The 18,860-nt window shown below is 40.1% G+C and overlaps 1 protein-coding gene and 1 pseudogene across 3 annotated transcripts in view; one reads left to right on the top strand and one right to left on the bottom strand.

Annotated features, from left to right (window-relative positions):
- The first annotated feature begins 5,034 nt into the window (after positions 1-5,034).
- A1CF (APOBEC1 complementation factor) overlaps positions 5,035-18,860 on the top strand; it is a 54,372-nt gene continuing 40,546 nt past the window's right edge. For 2 of the 3 annotated variants that reach the window (XM_072995269.2, XM_072995268.2), the window contains exon 1: positions 5,035-5,133. The gene's annotated coding sequence lies outside the window, so the exon portion shown is untranslated. The remainder of the gene's footprint in view (positions 5,134-18,860) is intronic. The other variant, XM_072995270.2, reaches the window with a different exon arrangement.
- LOC144588527 (U2 spliceosomal RNA) lies at positions 16,215-16,355 on the bottom strand (annotated as a pseudogene).

Below are 18,860 nucleotides of genomic sequence, written 5' to 3'. Positions count from 1 at the left end.
TTTGTGTGATTTGTTTAAAATATCCTCCCACTGCCTTTAAAGGGAATAAAATCTCTTAGGATAGTTCTAGGGTATTTGAAAACAAATACATTGGAAGAATAGAAAAACGCCACATCTCTCTCCCTTCCATTCAGTTGATGGGAAACTGTCTAGGCTGCAGTTGTATTGGAGCACTGTGACTCAAGCATAAGACGGCAGTGCTAAAATTCAGCAGGATTAATGGTACCCAACTCTATGTTAGATCATGGCATATTGGTCTGTTATTACTGTGCTGTCTAATGTGAAATACCCCAGAACGAAAGGAGGAGCTATAGCTTGCTAGTACAGAGACTGCAAGACCCTACCCAGTAGTATAGGAATAAACTGTCTCAGTTTGCAGTCCTATGTGCAGTTAGTAGAGAGTATATGAAATTAGTGAGACTTGCTCCTGAGTAAGCATGGTTATGACTGCACTATAAGCCTCCATGAACATATCCATGAAGATAAAATCCGAGAGCCTCTAATTTTTGAAAGTCATCTTCTTCTAGGGATGAATTTATTATCACAGTGTCCTGTTCAGCAATTAACAACACTGTCCTCTTCATAAAGTACAATGCAAGACATGATCAAAGAAACAAAAGTCTCGTGTTAAGAAAAGAATAAGTTCTGCTCACTTTGAGTTTCCATTATCTAATCTTCCAACAACAATATAGTCTGCTTTTCTAAGATTAAAGAAATAGAGGCAATGAATAAGCTGCTGCTGAGCCGGAGCTTCAGCAGCGTGGCTTACCTTTGCTGCCTTCCCTGGAGGATGTGAGATCTCTGGTAAGTCTCACATGAGCAGCTTTGGAAATGGGGGGAATGATAGGCTACTTAAGGGCTGTTCCCCCCTCTTTGCTTCCTCTTTCCTACTGGCATTGGCAGAGAGAAGCAGACTTGCTGTTTGGATCTTGACCAACTATGTAGTGGTTGCAAGGTTCTCGCAGCTCATCAGTGGATCCCCTCGGTTTGGCTGTTTACCTATAGTTCCTTTAAATTTCTTTAATTTCATTACAGTATTAATATTATTGCTTACAGTCTGCATATTATAATAGTCGATTGATCATTGATTGGGTGGTTGCATGTCAAAAGGGGGTGCAACACCAATGCTTGCATGAGCTGCACAGCCACACGAGCGGCATTCCCAGTCATAAGCAGTTATTTTATTGTTTAAATATAAATAAATAAATTAACGGGATTAAGGGGACTCAGTAATAATCAGTAATAATAATTCAATTGATTATTTGTTGGCACTAGACTAAAGGAGTGGTGGTGAGCGCGCTTAGCCATTAGGCTTCTAGAGAGCAGTGCGCCTTTTTCCTACTATCCCCACCTTCCACTTCCCGTTGCTTCAGTGCCAAGCATCTACTGGCTGCCTGTTTTTGAATTACAATTGGTGATTGACTGTAGACGAGTTCTGGGGGAGTGGTTGGAACAAATCTTGATTATTTTAGGCACTGATTGAGCAGATAATAATTTTGAATGATTAATTCATTAGAGTAATTTCAGTAATCAACCAAGTACTAGGATTGTAATTATAGAGTATTATAACTGAGATAAAAAATTAAAAATAATAAAATAAAATAAATAGGAAATTAATAATAATAATAATAATAATAATAATAATAATAATAATAATAATAATAATAATAATAATAATAATAATAAGAATAAGAATAAGAATAAGAATAAGAAGAAGAAGAAGAAGAAGAAGAAGAAGAAGAAGAAGAAGAAGAAGAAGAAGAAGAAGAAGAAGAAGAAGAAGAAGAAGAAGAAGAAGAAGTTTTAATAATAAGACTCCAAGGGAGCTGCATGGTGGCAAATTCCTGGTAGCTAGATCCATTTCGTAGCCCTACTTAGGTAAGCCCGAGGTCGCTTCACAAATAAGGGGCTTGGATACAGAGGTCTGGGTTTTTCTTCAGGGGCCTAGGGATAAACCTAGATCGCAAAAGGGCCTTGAGGAAAGGGAAAGGCAATAGGAAGGGGAAATAGTCAGCCAAAAAACAGCCAGTACCGCAGGTCTTACCACCCCAGTCCTCTTCAGACGAGGAGTCATGGCCTGTTTGGGAACAGCTCCAGAGTAAGATTGCAGCTCTTAAAGCCGCCAGGTCAGCTCAGACAACCCCTCAAGTGGCTGAGGCGCAGCCATGTTGGTCAGCTAGGGAATCAAAGGGTCATCATAGAGCTAAGCTCAGGGCTCTGGCTGACAATTTAATGACCAGATTTCCTGTTTTAGAAGCTGAGCAGCAGCTTGAAAGCACAGCTGGAAGGGAAGCCGAGGTGTATCCTGGCCTTATATGAGTACCCATGTAGGTAGTTGGGCTGCTCCATTGGCACAACCTCCAGCACCAGCCTCGGTAGCTCCAGCAGTTGCCGTGGGAGTTTGGCTGTACCCTTCAGTTCCTGACATGGCTACAATACCATGCCTTTACAAGCTTTGCCATTTGGGGATTGTGCAATGCCCCTGGAAGAACGCTTGAAACCAGCGACCAATGAGAAGATTTTACATGGAGAGTACGTTGATTTGTTTGAGTTATTGAACAGAAACATAGAAAAGAAGGATTTAGACAAGGAAGATGAGAAGGACAAGGAGAGGTGTAGGCACAAGAGGCTGAAAAGAATGTGGTCCAATTGGCTGCCCGGCTTCTTGATCTACGCAGGGGTGGTAGTAAGGGTGCAGCCTTAGTGGGCTTTGTCCCTATTCCAATATTTAGACCTTATTTATAGGTCTTACATGGATTTTCTGGGGCAGGCATCACTTTCTTATGGCGTGGCGTTCCATATGAGAAGTGCCATTCACCCCAATTTATGTTGGGATGAGCCACTGGCTGGCCTCTGGTTACAGTTGATGACCCCGGCCAGGCCCAATTTAGGCGACAGAACCAATAGTGGGCATTTGATTAGGAAATCAGCTGTAAACGTGACTCCCTGTATTAGCACAGGGCAGGTGGTTCAACCCTGCCTGCTCTGCTGGGAGTACAACTCAAGGGGAGTATGCTCCAAGAAAGTGTAGGTTTAGGCACGAATTCACGATGTGTGGAGGATAATACCCCAGTGTTAAGAGTATGGAACTTATAGAGAGCTAAGAGAGTTAAGAATGAAACAAGTTATTAATAAACTAATGAATACATTAAAGTCTGTGAAGAACCTGTTTAAGCAAACTGTAATCAATAAACCTGTGTTGTTCAACGTTATACTCAGCTTGGGCCTCAATCTTTCTAATTAAAGGGTGTTGACAGAGGTCAACTGGTGGCAGCAGAAAGGAGAGAATGTGTCGTGGGTCTCAAGCTAGTGAAACAACCTCGGGGCATGCGAAGGGTATCTTTTATTTATTTATCTTTGCATTCTTTAAGACCAGCGCTGAATCACCTCAGTGGCAAGCCAATACAGTGGTATGCCACTTAATTTTTTAAAAATTCAGCTTTTCTGTGCCCTCTCAGAGGGAGGGGGAGAGATAGGAGGGACATGGGAGGGGAACTTTTTTGTTCTACTTTGTTTCTCTTTAAAGGGAAACACAAATAGGGTCCCTTGAGGAGCAGTGTAGTTTTCTGCCTTGAAATATCCGGAGTTCCGATTCTTGCATGTGGATTGCAAGGATTGCCCCAAAGGGCACACCACACCTCAAAGCAACCCTCTCCAGTCCAAATCAGCTAAGGATAAATTGGCCGTCTACTCACACCCTAAGTCTCTCAGCCATTTGCCATAGGAATGGGCTTGATTTCACAGTCATGGTGCATGATTTTTAGACCCTTCACTATCTTAGTTGCCATCCTTTGGGCATATTCCAGCTTCTCAATAGCTTTCCTAAATTGTGTTGTCCAGAACTGCACACGGTATTCTAGGTGAGTTATGACCAAAGTTAAATAGACTAATTCTGTAGCTTCCCTTGATCTGAACACTATACTTACATTAATTTAATCTAGAATAATTGCATTAGTTGAGCTGTTGTTGTTGCTTCTTTGTTTTGCCATCACAGCACACTGTTGGGCCATGTAGCTGTTAAAACCAGTAGATCTTGTTCACACATAGTCCTGCCAAACTGTGTGTTACTCATCCTTTATTGCATATTTGATTTATGTATTTATTTTGGTTAAAAGTAAAATTTCCCTTTTATCCCTGTTGAAATTCATTTTGTTTATTTGTTTCTCTGTTTGTTTTGGCTCAGTTCTCCAAACTGTAAAAGCTGTTTGAATGCTGATGCTGTCTTCTGTGATTAGCTACCCCCACCCAGTTTGGTGTCATCTATAAATCTGATAACCACCCCCTCTTCTCCTTTAACCAGGTAATGAGTGAAGATGTTGAACAACACATGGCTCAGGACAGAACCCTCCTGCACTCTGCTGCATATGCCACTCTCAGGATACTGTCTGTCAACCAGCTACAAATCTGCCTAACAGTTACCAGAATAAATTGAATTAGACCCTGCCCACAGATAGGGTGGAAAACTTAATGAGGCTCTCTATGGATGGCTCTAATAGAAGGAACATCATTTCATTATAGCCAGAGCCATTTCTTTCCCCCTGCTAAGATCAAGTACTTTCGTTTGTATTCTAGATTCTCACTGAGCAAAATGGAAAGCCTGCCATCTGTCCAGAGAGCAACAAGCAAATTTAATGCTATAAATGATTACCTAGGAGAAAAATTAGCTTTGTAAAGGTAGACATCAGACAGCTTGAGAAGTTGGAACTTTTCTGAAGTGCTGAAGACAATTTGCAAGGTTACTTTAATAAGATAAAGTAGATTGAATTAAAATTCTATATCCCAAATAATATCTTCTCAACTAATCTAGCTGACCAATTTCTGAACACTATCCTTCTCACCTGATGCACATTTATTCTGCCCCACTATTGACTTTTGTCTTGTGAATTTTGTAAACACATGTAGCTTGTGTAGACAGTGAGTGAGCTGCAGTGACCTAGCTATCTGGTCAAAGGGCTACACAGAGCACAGAGATAGGACCAGTTAAAGTTTAACTTACAGAACTGTAAACCAACCTGGGGTTTACTGAACCTTTGGAGTTTGATATGATGATTGGAGAATAACCCGAGTGACACGTCGCAAATTCAGCATAATCAACGAGAACCTTTCCAGGTGGTGGTCTCTGAAATTGCTCAGGTACAGTCCATCTGCAGTGTTGACTTTTTTAAAATAGAGGCTTTAATATTTGAAATGTTTCCTACTGTTTGTTCTTAGAATTTAAAAGGGGGTCTTAATTTCAAGCTTAACTGAGTAAGAGAGGCATTTGAAAGATCAAGACTGAATTAGTAGGTCTGCAGTTCTACAGAGAGTATTGCTTATGCATTTTGTACCCATTTCCCCCAGTGCTGGCCAAAAGCTCAGAACTGTGTAGTATTGCTATCAGAAGCTATAAAATATATCCCCCACACACACACTTTATTTTCAGGATAGCTGGAACAGATATGGTAATGTCAACATCTAGAAAGACGTCTTCTTGTCGCTCTGCATGGTTTACATTGTTTGCCTTCCCTTGCTTTTTACTGACAGGATTAAGTGCTAAAGATATATACATCATACAGTTTTATGCAAGCAATGGTGAGAGGGGGAGCCATGAAAGAAACACTGATTGCTTTCATTTATAAAGAAATGAATGAAACATTTTTAAAAGGTGCTTTTGTCCTCCCTCCATTCACTTTCTACAGTATTTGTTAAAGCGCAACTTGTTAAGGGTAATCATTACATGTGCCTGAACCTTTCGCTTACAAAATAGTCACTCTCTGTTACAGACACTATTTTTTAGTCTATGCCTGCATCCACGGAGGTCTGGTTTGAAAGCAAGCTCCACCTCCAGCTACCCAAGTTTTATGCTTAGATTACCCTGCCATAGTCTTCTGCTTAAAAACAAGGGATGCAATACCAGATACAAGCTGTGTTTGTTTTTCTAATCCTGTTGGGTTGTTTCTGGCTCAACAAAGGTTTTTCTCAGATCTTAAAAAGATAAGATAATTACCAAATTAAATAAAGTTGCCCCCCCCTCCGTGTAATTCTCCATTTCAGCTTTTAATGAAAACAAAATGATTGAAGAGGTAGGTTTCAGGTCAATTCAGATGGAACTGTTTCCCCACCTCCCTTTTGACTACTTGGAGCTCCATGATGTGAACTGAGTACAGATATTACTAGGAATTCTGTCCATGAAACTCTTATTTTCCAATTGTGTTTTTAAAAAATCAGCTATTTTAAAGGAATTATTTCAAAAATGTCAAAAAGTGTGGAAATGCTTGAGAAATGATTTCTTCCTGGAATTTTTTTTTAAAAAAAACCTACTAGATAATGCTGTCACTCAAAGCTTCCAAGGTGCAAGCCTTTTTTTATAGGCACTAGTCTGCTTTGGAAATTAGCTGTTTTTTCCACAACCTTTCAGAAACAGTGAGAAAGCACTTTAAAGAATGATCCTCTGGATTGATTTTTTTTCTATGTGTTTTCTAGTGTGTTAGTGCTAACTTTGAAAACCTTCAGTCTAAGAAGCTTTGGCTGTCTGAAGTCCCTGCTGGTAGAAAGGAAAACAAACTTTGCAAATGCAGGAGTAGGTGATACCTGTATAAACCAGTAAAGAAATCATACAATCATACTGCTAGCTTTTGTGGATCGGGATGCCCACTTCATCAGGCTTGAAGCAGATGGACTTTGCTGGGTGTTTTTCTTAGATGTCTGTTAGGAAAGATGCAAGGAGTTGTGGCTTTAAAGTTATGGCTAAGGAAGCTGTTGATTGAATATAATACCCCAGTTCTTCCAAAAAAGACTGCCAGCTGAAATCCAGCAGTAAATCACATTTAGAGTAGCTGTAGCATTCTCCATTTATTAGATCTATGGTTCGTGTTATATTATGTAATGGTTTATGAATATTCATGTTGCCGAGAGGCGGAGCCGAGAGAGATGCTATAAGAGGCGGAGCCTGAGTCAGTCAGTAGAGAGTAAGAGTCAGACAAATAGAGTGTGTAGTTTGGGAAATTTAGGAGTGATTAGCTACTGAAGATATTTATGAATCTCTGTAATCAATAAACTAAAGTTTTATCTAAAAGAACTTAAAGAGTGCACCTGAATCTTTCTGAAGTAATGGTGATTTAGAGATCACCTGGTGGCAGCCAGTGAAAAGAGTGGGGTTTGTTTGCCTTCGGGTGCTCTGAGGCTTGAAGGTCAAGCAAGGGGCATGAGGGTGGATGCCACAGTAGCCCATCTAAATCAATGGAAGTTGCCTAGGTGTTGATTCACCAATTTCCCACCGATTCAATGGCCCTTGTCTAGTTGTGACTCACTCCTGAATTTTAGCCAAAGAATCCCAATATTTTTTTAAATCAAATCTTATAACCAGAACCCTGTTGGTTTTTTATACGTAAAAGATGCAGGGAAGATGCAGCAGCTAGTTAAAGCTAATCACCATTGTGTTGTTCCCAAATATTGGTCATGAAGATTGGGACAGACTTATCCCCAGCCTTTTACGAGACCTGACTCACTCCATCCCAAGTCTATAACATTATCTATCAACTTCTTGTTCCCCATTAAAAAAAACTACAATGAAGGGGGGGGGATGTAAATAGCTAGGATTCATGGGGGTGTGCAGTACCATCCATTTGGGGGATGTGGTACATTTTAACAGTGCAGGCGGAATCCCAGTAGACAGTGGTTGGTGTTTGCACCACCACATCAAACAGTGGGGGAAAAAAAGAATCAAAATGGTGGAGGGAGGAAAGACAGGCCGAATGTGTGACCTATCAAAGCCAAGGCCATATAACAACCATCCTTCCCAATCACTGACACACTCTGTTCTAATAGTATCATACTTCAGTGAAGTTTAGTAAGCTAAACTGAATGAGAAGAAAAAGACTGTGCTAGAAAACAAAAAGGCTAATCATCAGCAACACAAATCATGCTTTTGCTCAACATGCATGGTGGCTAAAAGTGGGTATGCAGACCACTGTGATCTTGTCCGAGGCCTACCTGTGATTAGAGTGCCCAACAAGAACTCTTGGGGGTTCATTGGTGACTTCACCGTTTGCTCACCTTTCGTGCCATAGTACATTGGTGTACTACCAATACTGATTTTCTCTTTTGCCAGTTTAAATGGTGGATCCACTTTTTAACCCTACATATAAAATAATAAGGACTTTTTGGTGTGTTGCTGCACCCAAGGGTAAGCAGAGGCTCTTTGATCTGCCCTTTAGTCACCCTAAAAATAAAATAAATACTGTACCTCTAATCTGATCAGGTTTACACATTGCACATGACTAATTTAAAACCATTTGAAGGCCCAAATCTTATTATGTAGTTACAACTGTGGAAAGCAACTGGAGTAACTTGCATCAGGTTCTTGTTGGCAATTAATGCATCTCTACTTTGATTTTAAGATGTATGCCATTCATCTTGGTGGTGCATGCCAGAAAATCCAAGTGGAGACTCTTTAATTTATCCAAGAGAAGCTACATCATTTGCCTTCTACAGGCAAAACTATGCAATGAGATTTTGACTATCAGGGCATTTTTTAAAAAAAGATTAAAGTAATTAAAACATTGTTTTATTATCTTCCTATCCTAACTCACCAAACCAGATGCGTTCATCTGCATATGAGGTCTCCTGGCACACTTTTAAAAACCTTATTCCCAGCTTTTAAAATATGGCAATGGGACAGAGGAAATACCAAATGAGGGCATATTTGAATCTCAGCCCTACAGAATCCCCCAAGTTAACTCCTGCACATGTCCAAGGAATATTTCTTGACATATAAATAGAATGTGAACAAATGTGATTTATTGTGGAATTGCATTTTTGAAGTGTTCAGATATTGTAAGTGGTAGAAATTTTTCCCCCACATTTGCTTTATTTCAAGATGAAATTAGGTCTGCTCTTTGACTCATTTCCAAGTTTAACGTGCTTTATCATTTCAAAAGGGCTTTTCTACAAGTGTCTCTGGGAAGCCAGTATTTTAAAGTAAGTGGCTCTATTGATGTGCAGAAGACAAACACTGTTTTTTTCTTATCTTATTCATGGAAACAGTAACTAAGCTTCCAAAGAGTGCTGGTAACAAGCAACCTCCAGCCGCAACTGCACACCTGGAGGGAACGATAATACACTAGAAATCCGCGTTTTCATCAGATTAAGAAATTCCATGATTTCTATCTTTGTGTTGTGCATTGATCTTTGAACAGGAAAATGTGCCTGCAGAGAGGAGAGGAGAAGATATCCACTAGGTACATAACAGTCAACTGTTAGCTACTGAGAACCAGCCATTAAAGTATGAGTACGATAGTTAGCATAGCTTGATGAATTTGGTTGTTTTGGCAACATCGATGGTATTATTCAGCCATATTAGTGTGAGCCCAAAGAAGCTGTCACCTAAGACAAGTGCCATGAAATGAAATGGCAGGAACACAATGATACAAGCAAAGCTTCAGTAAAATCACCTCTTTGGAGAACTCCTCCTTAGATCCCTAGGCTATAGGGCCAGCAGCCATGTTGTTCTAGGGGATGTTGAGAGTTATAGTCCAGGAAGGAATTTGTCTAAACTCTAGATAGAAACAGTGCATGCAAAAGATCCTAGTTTCAAGATCTGTCTTTCCCCTCTTTACAAAATGGTTTCAGGCTAATGCCATCTGATTCATGTGTTCCTAAGTATGAGTGGCAAGGTCAAGATAGAAAGATTGATGAGTCTGATGCACCCCAATACCCATAGGATAGTAGTGTTATATAAAGCAGTGCTGTAATCAAATAACAACCCCCCCAAAAAAGTGATAAAGCTCTGTTAAATGTCAAATTAATTACATATAAAAATATGCCCACAAATGAATGTCATGTGGAACAATAAGTAACACTTTCCCCACTCTTTACATGGGGAATGGTTTGATTTCATGTCTGTGGTGCTTAAGTGTGAACAGAGAAAACTCAGTGTGTTGGATGACGTGTGTGACTTTTCAAGAAGACCCAGGTTCAAATACATGTTCAGTCATGAAGCTCAATGGATAACTTTCAGCCACTCACATTTTTTTTTCACGATAAAAGATAAAATTAAGGGAGAGGAGAACATGCTGAACTTCATGAAGGAAGGGCAGGATAAAATAGATGTGACATAAACAAATGATATATCCCTTTTCTTTGGATCAGGAATTCAGGAACCAAATTAAAGACTATCCCACAAGATGATTGTGGTCCTGAAGTAAATCAAATAGTTATATATATATTTATAATCACAAAGTGTCACTCACAGAGGAGGGTACTGTTGTCCCTCTACATGATTTGATTCACTGTTCTTGGGTAGATTTCTTCCAGCCAGGAAGATAATCAGGCATGCCAAGGACAGGATCTCATGCAGGAATGCACCGTGTGAACTGATCTACATGAGGGTGATTGCAACCCTTCCACAATCTGAATGAAAGTGTATGTTTTTCTTAGTGTGTTAAAAGCAAGGCATGGGGAGGATGTTTCAGTTTTCAAATGTTGGGAAAATGTGGCTTCAGATGATGTAATTGTCTCAGTAGGGCTTCTCCTTCCCTTGAATGATTCAAAGATCTGCTATATTTGCAAAGTAATTTAGACTCATTTATGTGTATTGTTGACTTCCACTGCTGATTACAGCTTGGAGAGATATTTCCAGAAGATAGAACTGAATAGATGCCTAGACAAAGGCAGCTTCTATTCTGCTAAGATTTGATTTTGTTACTTTTTGCATGAAATGATTATGCTCACATCATATTAAAAAGGTAGATTAAATAGGCTTCGACAAAAACAAATTTAATACTGAAGGCAGTCATTTTGGAAACACTTTTGAATGGCAATGAAAGAATGCTCTAATTTTAAATATCCAATAGGAACCTTTACTTATTGTAATTCTGTGCTGGCAGTTTAGAGCTATAATAGCAATAAGAAATAACACTTTCAAGCAATGTGATAGTGGGTAGTAAGGTAAAGGTAAAGGTTCCTCTTGACAATTTTTGTCCAGTCGTGTTCGACTCTAGGGGGCGGTGCTCATCCCCGTTTCCAAGCCATAGAGCCAGCGTTTTGTCCGAAGATAATCTTTCCGTGGTCACATGGCCAGTGCGACTTAGACACGGAACGCTGTTACCTTCCTACCAAGGTGGTCCCTATTGATCTACTCGCATTTGCATGCTTTCGAACCGCTAGGTTGGCGGGAGCTGGGACAAGCGACGGGAGCTCACTCCGTCGCGTGGATTCGATCTTACGACTGCTGGTCTTCTCACCCTGCAGCACAGGCTTCTGCCATTTAGCCCGCAGCGCCACCACATCCCCTGGTGGGTAATAGTCACCTCCAAAAAGTTTTTCAAAGATACATAGAAGGCAGAAGAAGTTACATGCATTTGAAATGGTAATACAACTCCTGAAAGTGTGCTCATTCTTCTGACCATCAATTGCTGTCCAAGGGGTGTGTTGGAATATAGCAGAACTTCACTGGTGAGGAGACACTTACAAACCCTGAGAATCCTATTTTACAGTGGCAGTCAGCATTCCCAGCATACTGTATGCTATAGATGTAATGCTGGTGGCATTTCTGCGGTTGTACAGGGATAAAAGAGTAATGTAAAGACAAATCACAGAAGACCTTGGATCCACTAGGCCAGTGGTACCATTATTAGACTACAACTCCCAGAAATCTCAGCCAGCTGAAGGATACCATGGCGGAGGGTATCAAAGGCCACAGAAAGGTCCAGGAGAACCAACAGGGCCTTCCTGAAAAGGTGCACTGATGACATAGGTGGCTCATTCTATAGTTGTATTCTTGGCAGATTTTAGTAGCCAATACGGGCAAGGGTCTAAGAAAGAGATAGTAACTTTATAGCATTCATGTTTCTGGTCTACATCCTTAGGCCTTCCTTACTGAAACTGATCCAATAAACCCTGTACCTTGGACATCTCTATCTGATCTACTTGGATAAGTGAGGAGTCAAGGCCCCAACAGATAGATTCAGTCTTGGGCTGCTAGTCAGTTGTAGTTCTCTACACTTAGGTACACAGTATAAAAATCTGTAAGTGCATATAAAATCTGTGTGTATTTTAGAAAGCAGCTAGAATACATATACGGTAAAGACATATAAAACACATATGACCAATAAAACAATGCAGGCATCATAATCAGCTGTACAAATAAGGGACATGTTTATTTTACATTTATTTATTTTAGAATATTTTAACTAGCTCTTCATCTTGAAACATCACAAAGCAGATACAATAAAACAGATACAAGACAGAGTTTTTAAAAGGCAATTTGTTTTACCATTCTTAGCATTACCTTTAACCACTTTTTGCAAAATATTTTGAAATTGAAGATAAAATATAGTAAATACATAGTTATCAACAAACAAAAATTCTGACTTCTCCTTCTTCCTTTTTAATTCTGTGGAAAGTGGAAGAAGACCATTCTTGTGTCCCAAAGCAGGGTACAACCAATAAAGAAAAGGAAGTTGCTAAGGATTTTGGATCATGCTAAGTCACACGCAACAGAGTAATCTCTGAGACTTTCCTGTAGTTGGACCATTTGTGGTTTGCTTAAGAGACCTAGTGAGTCTGTAGAACAGGTGAGATCTAAACCAAGATTTTAAGATATAGTTCACTTTTTTGGCTAAGCTATTCTACCTACCCCGATTAATCACAGTATCATAATACTGTACTAAGACATGGTAGATTAGGCCACGTTTTGTTTAGCAAACAAACATGTTCGGTTTAAAGCTTCATTTAATTCTTTGGAACAAAGAAATATCTCCTTTAGCAGGTTTGCCTTTTTGCAAGGTATAGTATTCTGAATACTCACTTTTTCCCAGAGCTGTATTTTTAAAAAGGAGTTCTCCTGAGGTTACTCATTACTTTGGGACAGGTCCGGTTGGTGTTATTGTTGTCATTGCTTGTTCTACAATTGCCTTGCTTATTGTTGTTATTATGTGCCATCAAATGGCATTTGACTTATGGCTTCTCAAGGGATGTGGGTTTTCAAGGGATGCAAGATATGTAAGGAGCAATTTTATAACTGCTGTTGTTGCTGTCTAGTCATTAAGTCATGTCCGATTCTTTATGACCCCATGGACCAAAGCACGTCAGGCCCTCCTGTCTTCCACTGCCTCCTGGAATTTGGTCAAATTCATGTTGGTAGCTTCGATGACACTGTCCAACCACTGTGTCCTCTGTCGTCCACTTCTCCTCTTGCCTTCACACTTTCCCAACATCAGGGGCTTTTCCAGGCAGTCTTCTCATGAGATGGCCAAAGTATTAGAGCCTCAGCTTCAGGTTCTGTCCTTCCAGTGTGCACTCAGGGTTGATTTCCTTCAAAATTGATGGGTTTGTTCTCTTTGCAGTCCAGGGGACTCTCAAGAGTCTCCTCCAGCACCACAATTCAAAAGCATCAATTCATCGGTGGTCAGCCTTCTTTAAGGTCCATCTCTCACTTCCGTACATCACTGCTGGAAAAACCATAGCTTTGACTATGCAGACCTTTGTCAGCAAGGTGATGTCTCTGCTTTTTAAGATGCTGTCTATTTATTTATTTATTTATTTATTTATTTATTTATTTATTTATTTATTTATTTATTTATTTATTTATTTATTCCTTCCTTCCTTCCTTCCTTCCTTCCTTCCTTCCTTCCTTCCTTCCTTCCTTCCTTCCTTCCTTCCTTCCTTCCTTCATTTTATTTTATTTTATTTTATTTTATTTTATTTTATTAGATTTATACCCTGCACATCTAGACAGTCTACTCCGGGTGCATAACAAAATTTAAAAACAATAAAACCAATAACATGTCTAGGTTTGTCATCGCTTTCTTCCCAAAAAGCAGGCGTATTTTAATTTCATGGCTGCTGTCACCATCTGCAGTGATTATGGAGCCCAAGAAAGCAAAATCAGTCACTGCCTTCATATCTTCCCCTTCTATTTGCCAGGAGGTATTGGGACCATAATCTTGGTTTTTTTGATGTTGAGCTTCAGATCATTTTTTGCACTCTCCTCTTTTACCCTCATTAAGAGGTTCTTTAAATCCTCCTCACTTTCTGCCATCAGAGTTGTATCATCTGCATATCTGAACTTGTTGATATTTCTTCTGGCAATCTTAATTCTGGCTTGGGATTCCTCCAGTCCAGCCTTTTGCATAATGTATTCTGCATATAAGTTAAATAAGCAGGGAGCCAAATACAGCCTTGTCTTACTCCTTTTCCAATTTTGAACCAATCAGTTGTTCCATATCCAGTTCTAACTGTTACTTCCTGTCCCACATATAGATTTCTCAGGAGATAGATAAGATGGTCAGGCACTCCCATTTCTTTAAAGACTTGCCATAGTTTGCTGTGGTCCACACAGTCAAAGGCTTTTACATAGTCAATGAAGCAGAAGTTTTTCTGGTACTCTCTGGCTTTCTCCATAATCCATCGCATGTTTGCAATTTGATCTCTAGTTCCTCTGCCCCTTCAAAATCCAGCTTGTACTTCTGGGAGTTTTTGGTCCAGATACTGCTGAAGCCTACCTTGTAGGATTTTAAGCATAACCTTGCTAGTGTGTGAAATGAGTGCAATTGTACAGTAGTTGGAGCATTCTTTGGCACTGCCCTTCTTTGGGATTCACAGATTGCTGCCTTGTCGTGGCGAAGGGGCTTGAGTAATTCAGAGAAGCTATGGGCTATGCCGTGCAGGGACACCCAAGACGGACAGGTCAGGTCATAGTGGAGAATTATGACTAAACATGATCCACCTGGAGCAGGAACTGGCAAGCCACTCCCGTATCTTTGCCAATAAAACTCCATGGACAGAAACAAAAGGCTGAAAGCCTTTGGTACCAAGTCCTGAGTCTGAGTCTTTGATACTGAGTTCCAAGCCCCAAGTCCAAGTCCCTATTTAAAATAAGCTATTCCCCCCCCCCAAAAAAAGAAGGGGTGGCTGTCCTCTGAGTCATGATTTGAGTCTGAATCATTGGGGGGGGGCAGGGAAACAAGCAAGTCTGAGTAAAGTCACTGGTGTGACTTAAGTCCAACTTGACAGCGAGTTCCACACTTCGACTGATCATCCTATTGTGCACCACTGCTGTGTTTGACTTAGCTCATGCTGTCTAGCTAATCATTGTGTCCAGAGAGCAAGAGAAGAAATACTTAGAATGGCCTGTGAAAGTTTAGCAACTCCCAAAATGGCATCTCATAGCATACACTGGCAGCCCTACCTAGGTTGCCTCAATCTCTTTGCTAAGTACAAATTCACCCAAGGCTAATTTGTCAAGGCTATGCAAGGTTGGGTGCAGCTTTCCACAGGCAAGACAGAGCTTTTATGTACTGTAATCTGACAGGGGAGGGTGACTGCAGTGACAGTGGCAAAATTTCGCTCTTTGGTGAGGTAAGCACCAAAAAGAAATGAGAAAAGGAAAGGAAACCCTTCTCAATCAGAAAACAATGAGCCAAAGAACTGCAAAAGACTGGGCCCAGCTTGTATTGTGGAAGGAGTCCAGAGTTTGGAAAGTTACTTCTGACAAATGATAAGTAACAGCTAAAGTTGCTGTTACTTTCACATTAAACTACATTAATTCCACATGTAGTTTTCTTTTTATTAAGACACATCCAGACCGGGAGACCTGGAGCATTCTGATTAGTACTTAAAATGTTCTTATATTTAGTCCCATCTATTTTATCTCTCACTTGAACGATCCTTCCATTCACACTGATTGATGTTTCCTCTCCCATGAGAAGGGGCCACGCAGGTATTTAGATTGCTCCAATTTGTCCTCTTTTTGATTGACACTCCCTTTCCCACCTCCTCCCCCACCTTTTCAGCCAGCCACAAAGACTTCCCCTTTTTTTTGTTAAATAAATTACATTGACATAGCAAAATATATCTACCTTGCATGGTGTACATAATACTGCCAATGTATTGCGTTTATCTAGAATAGCGCTGCATCAATAGGAAAATAAATTTTTAAAATATAAAACAGTAGAGTAGATGAAACTAGAGAGAGTTCTCCCATCATTCGTTTCAATGCCACAACCCACCAATTATGTGACTGGGTTGTCTTCTCAAACAACAACACCCACAGCTCTATGTGGTTGTGAACTAACCATCCACATGGGCTACAGAATGGGATAATTATGAGTGCTCTGAATCACTAAGCAGCAGCAGCAGCAACAACAACAACAACAACAACAACAAAATCCGCAACCTTATAGCCAAAAAGGGCAGAACAGCTCTAATAAGAAGTGGGATGGATTGTCTAAGTCAAAAGGTATTGATGCCATAATTTGATTCCAACCAAACAGCACCAAAAGTGATTCAAATTGTGAGCCATGTGCCCACCTGGATGTGCCTTTAGAATAGAACAGATACTACACTTGATCTTAGCCAAAAGGCCGAGAAGGATGTGCCTTTAGTTTAAAAAACAAACAAACTGAATGCTACAACTCACTCTCTTGTGGCACAAAATACCCACAACAGAGCATAAAGCAGCAATTTGAAGCACATAGCGAACCATGCAGTGCTGTATTTCTCCTCTATCATTTAATAAGGCAACACCCTGATAACATTCAGAGTAACTTTAAAAATTCACAATCATATAAAAAAGCAATGTGTTTGTTCCTTTTTAAGATAGAAGCACATTACAATAATATTGTACACCAGTTATGACTTTGTTATTAGGAAAACAATTAATTAGAGGTAACCAGTTATGGGTACCCTGTGTGGTGTAGTGGATAGAGTGGCAGACTAGGACCCTGGAGACCAGGATTCAAATCCTTGCTCAGACGTGGAAACTCACTGATGAAGTGGAACTGGTAAAACCACTCCTTAAATATCTTACTTACCTTGAAGGCCCTATAAGGGTTGCTATAAGTCAGTTCTGACTTGAGGGCACATAACTAACTATCTAACTAACTGACCAGTTATTTATAGTTACTGCCTTACCTACTGCTTATCTCATCCCTGAAATATATAATTACACACTTGCAGGAGATTGGACCAGACTGGAAGGCTCCAGCAACGAAGCTCTAAGGCTTCTCCACAGCATCTGTTGACATTAGCAAGCCTGGGAAATGGACATTCTGACGGTTCTTTGCTTAATGGTTAACTGGGGATTCTAGTCCTCTGGGAGCAGCCAGTGTTTGAAAGGTGAGGGCTCTGTGGCTGCCCAGAATGTCCAGAGTAGTCTTCCTGATGCTGGTGCCCCCACTCCCCAAGTTACAATTAGGGACAAAAATAAAAATTGTCCTGGAAAACTGATCTGCTTCTGACTCCCCTTTGGGAAAGATCAGAAGACAACATTTATTCGAATGGAAATGCAGACTGGGGAAGCTCATCCATTGTTAAAGGCCAGCCCAAAAACATAATTCTATAAATGCAGACATTGCTGTTACCTCTGTTTATTTCACTTGGAGACCATTTTTGGCAGAAAGGTGAGCTTTACACTTAATACATAAATAAACACATTGCTGCATTTGTTTCTTCAGAATAATAAGAAATCCCATCCCAGCCTCCATAAATTCATATGTGCCGTCATAAAAGTTGTACATTTGGGAGAAGGAATGAGTGGCCAATCAGGTCTTGATAGACTGCAGTTTTCACCATTGCTTTCCATTGATTTTGCTGGCTAGACTACTAGCAGATGCAGTCCAGCAACATTTGGAGCATGAAAGGTATTGCCACAGTCTCCACACCTGCTGTTCATGCCTAGGCTCTTTCCACACAGCTCAGTCCCTGAAACCAGGCAAGAGTTCCCAGTTACCCCTACAGAGCGTAATGAGGTTCACCTGTATGAAAAGAATGTCTAAGCTGATGCTCCACAGAGTGTACATATAGTAGAAGCACTAGGTACAGTCCTACTCCTACCTCCACATGTTCACTGAATATTACTGAGACTACATAGAAAAGAGTTAGAGTATTGTCAATGCAAATGCAAAGCAACCTTAATTTTGGAAGTTTGAACTCTATGTGCATGCAGGTGCATGTGAATGCATGTACAGACACACACACACACCATTTATTCCATGGGGCATTGGAGTGCAGATCCCTTCACAAGCATGTTGCATGTTAATACAAACAAGGTTAACCATATCTACTTACAGTATTTTAAACCTTAGTGGCATATCTTGGTTGTATTTTGAAGGCACATGATGGAGGGAGATTCTCTACACATTTATACACAGCTCATTTCCTTGCATTTTGTTGCTTGTTTTCCCGACAGGGGCTGCTCTTTCTTCCAGAGTACAGATTTGTTTGGCTAATCTCCTGTCACTGTAAAATACAACACTGTCATTTAAGGGGAAAATTCTTGGTTAAGTTACTTTGTGTTGAAAGTTTTCCCAGGTGATAAACAGATATTTTTCACTAAGAATGAGGGTGTTTATTCTGCCAAAACGCTTAGGCCAGCCTCCTCCTACTCCTCCATTTAATTGTTATTTCACCTTTCTCCTCAGTCTTCTCCATTTGGTCAGCTTCCAGTGTTTTGGATCACACCTCTTTATTCCCCAACCAGCATAGCATGATAGTGCTTGTAATCTAACATCTATTAAAGGCACCAAATTGTGCTTAGGATAATTACAGCTCCCAAATTAACAAAACAATCTTCAGTTCTATTTTGTTTTATAATCACTGAGGCCAGAATAACACAAGCCACTGCTGTGAAGTCAAAAATTTGTTCCTAAACTTCACCACGTTCGTTTACAAAAGAGAAAGCCCCATATTTAAAAAAATAAATAAAACATTCAGGACACAGGAGAAAAAAGATAGGTGTCAGGGTGGGGGAGTGGTGATAATAGCATGTCTGAAGTAGATGTGCCGTTCCTAACAGCTACAAGCAACGTTCTAGGCACTATGGCATCTTGTATGGACGTTTTTAAAAATGTAAATAATATAATTGGGAGGAGGTGATAATT

This window comes from Pogona vitticeps, chromosome 3 (genome assembly GCF_051106095.1).
Source record: "Pogona vitticeps strain Pit_001003342236 chromosome 3, PviZW2.1, whole genome shotgun sequence".
Classification (NCBI taxonomy): domain Eukaryota; kingdom Metazoa; phylum Chordata; class Lepidosauria; order Squamata; family Agamidae; genus Pogona; species Pogona vitticeps.
Note: the sequence above shows the minus strand (reverse complement) of the source record. Positions and strands in the feature narration are given on the sequence as shown.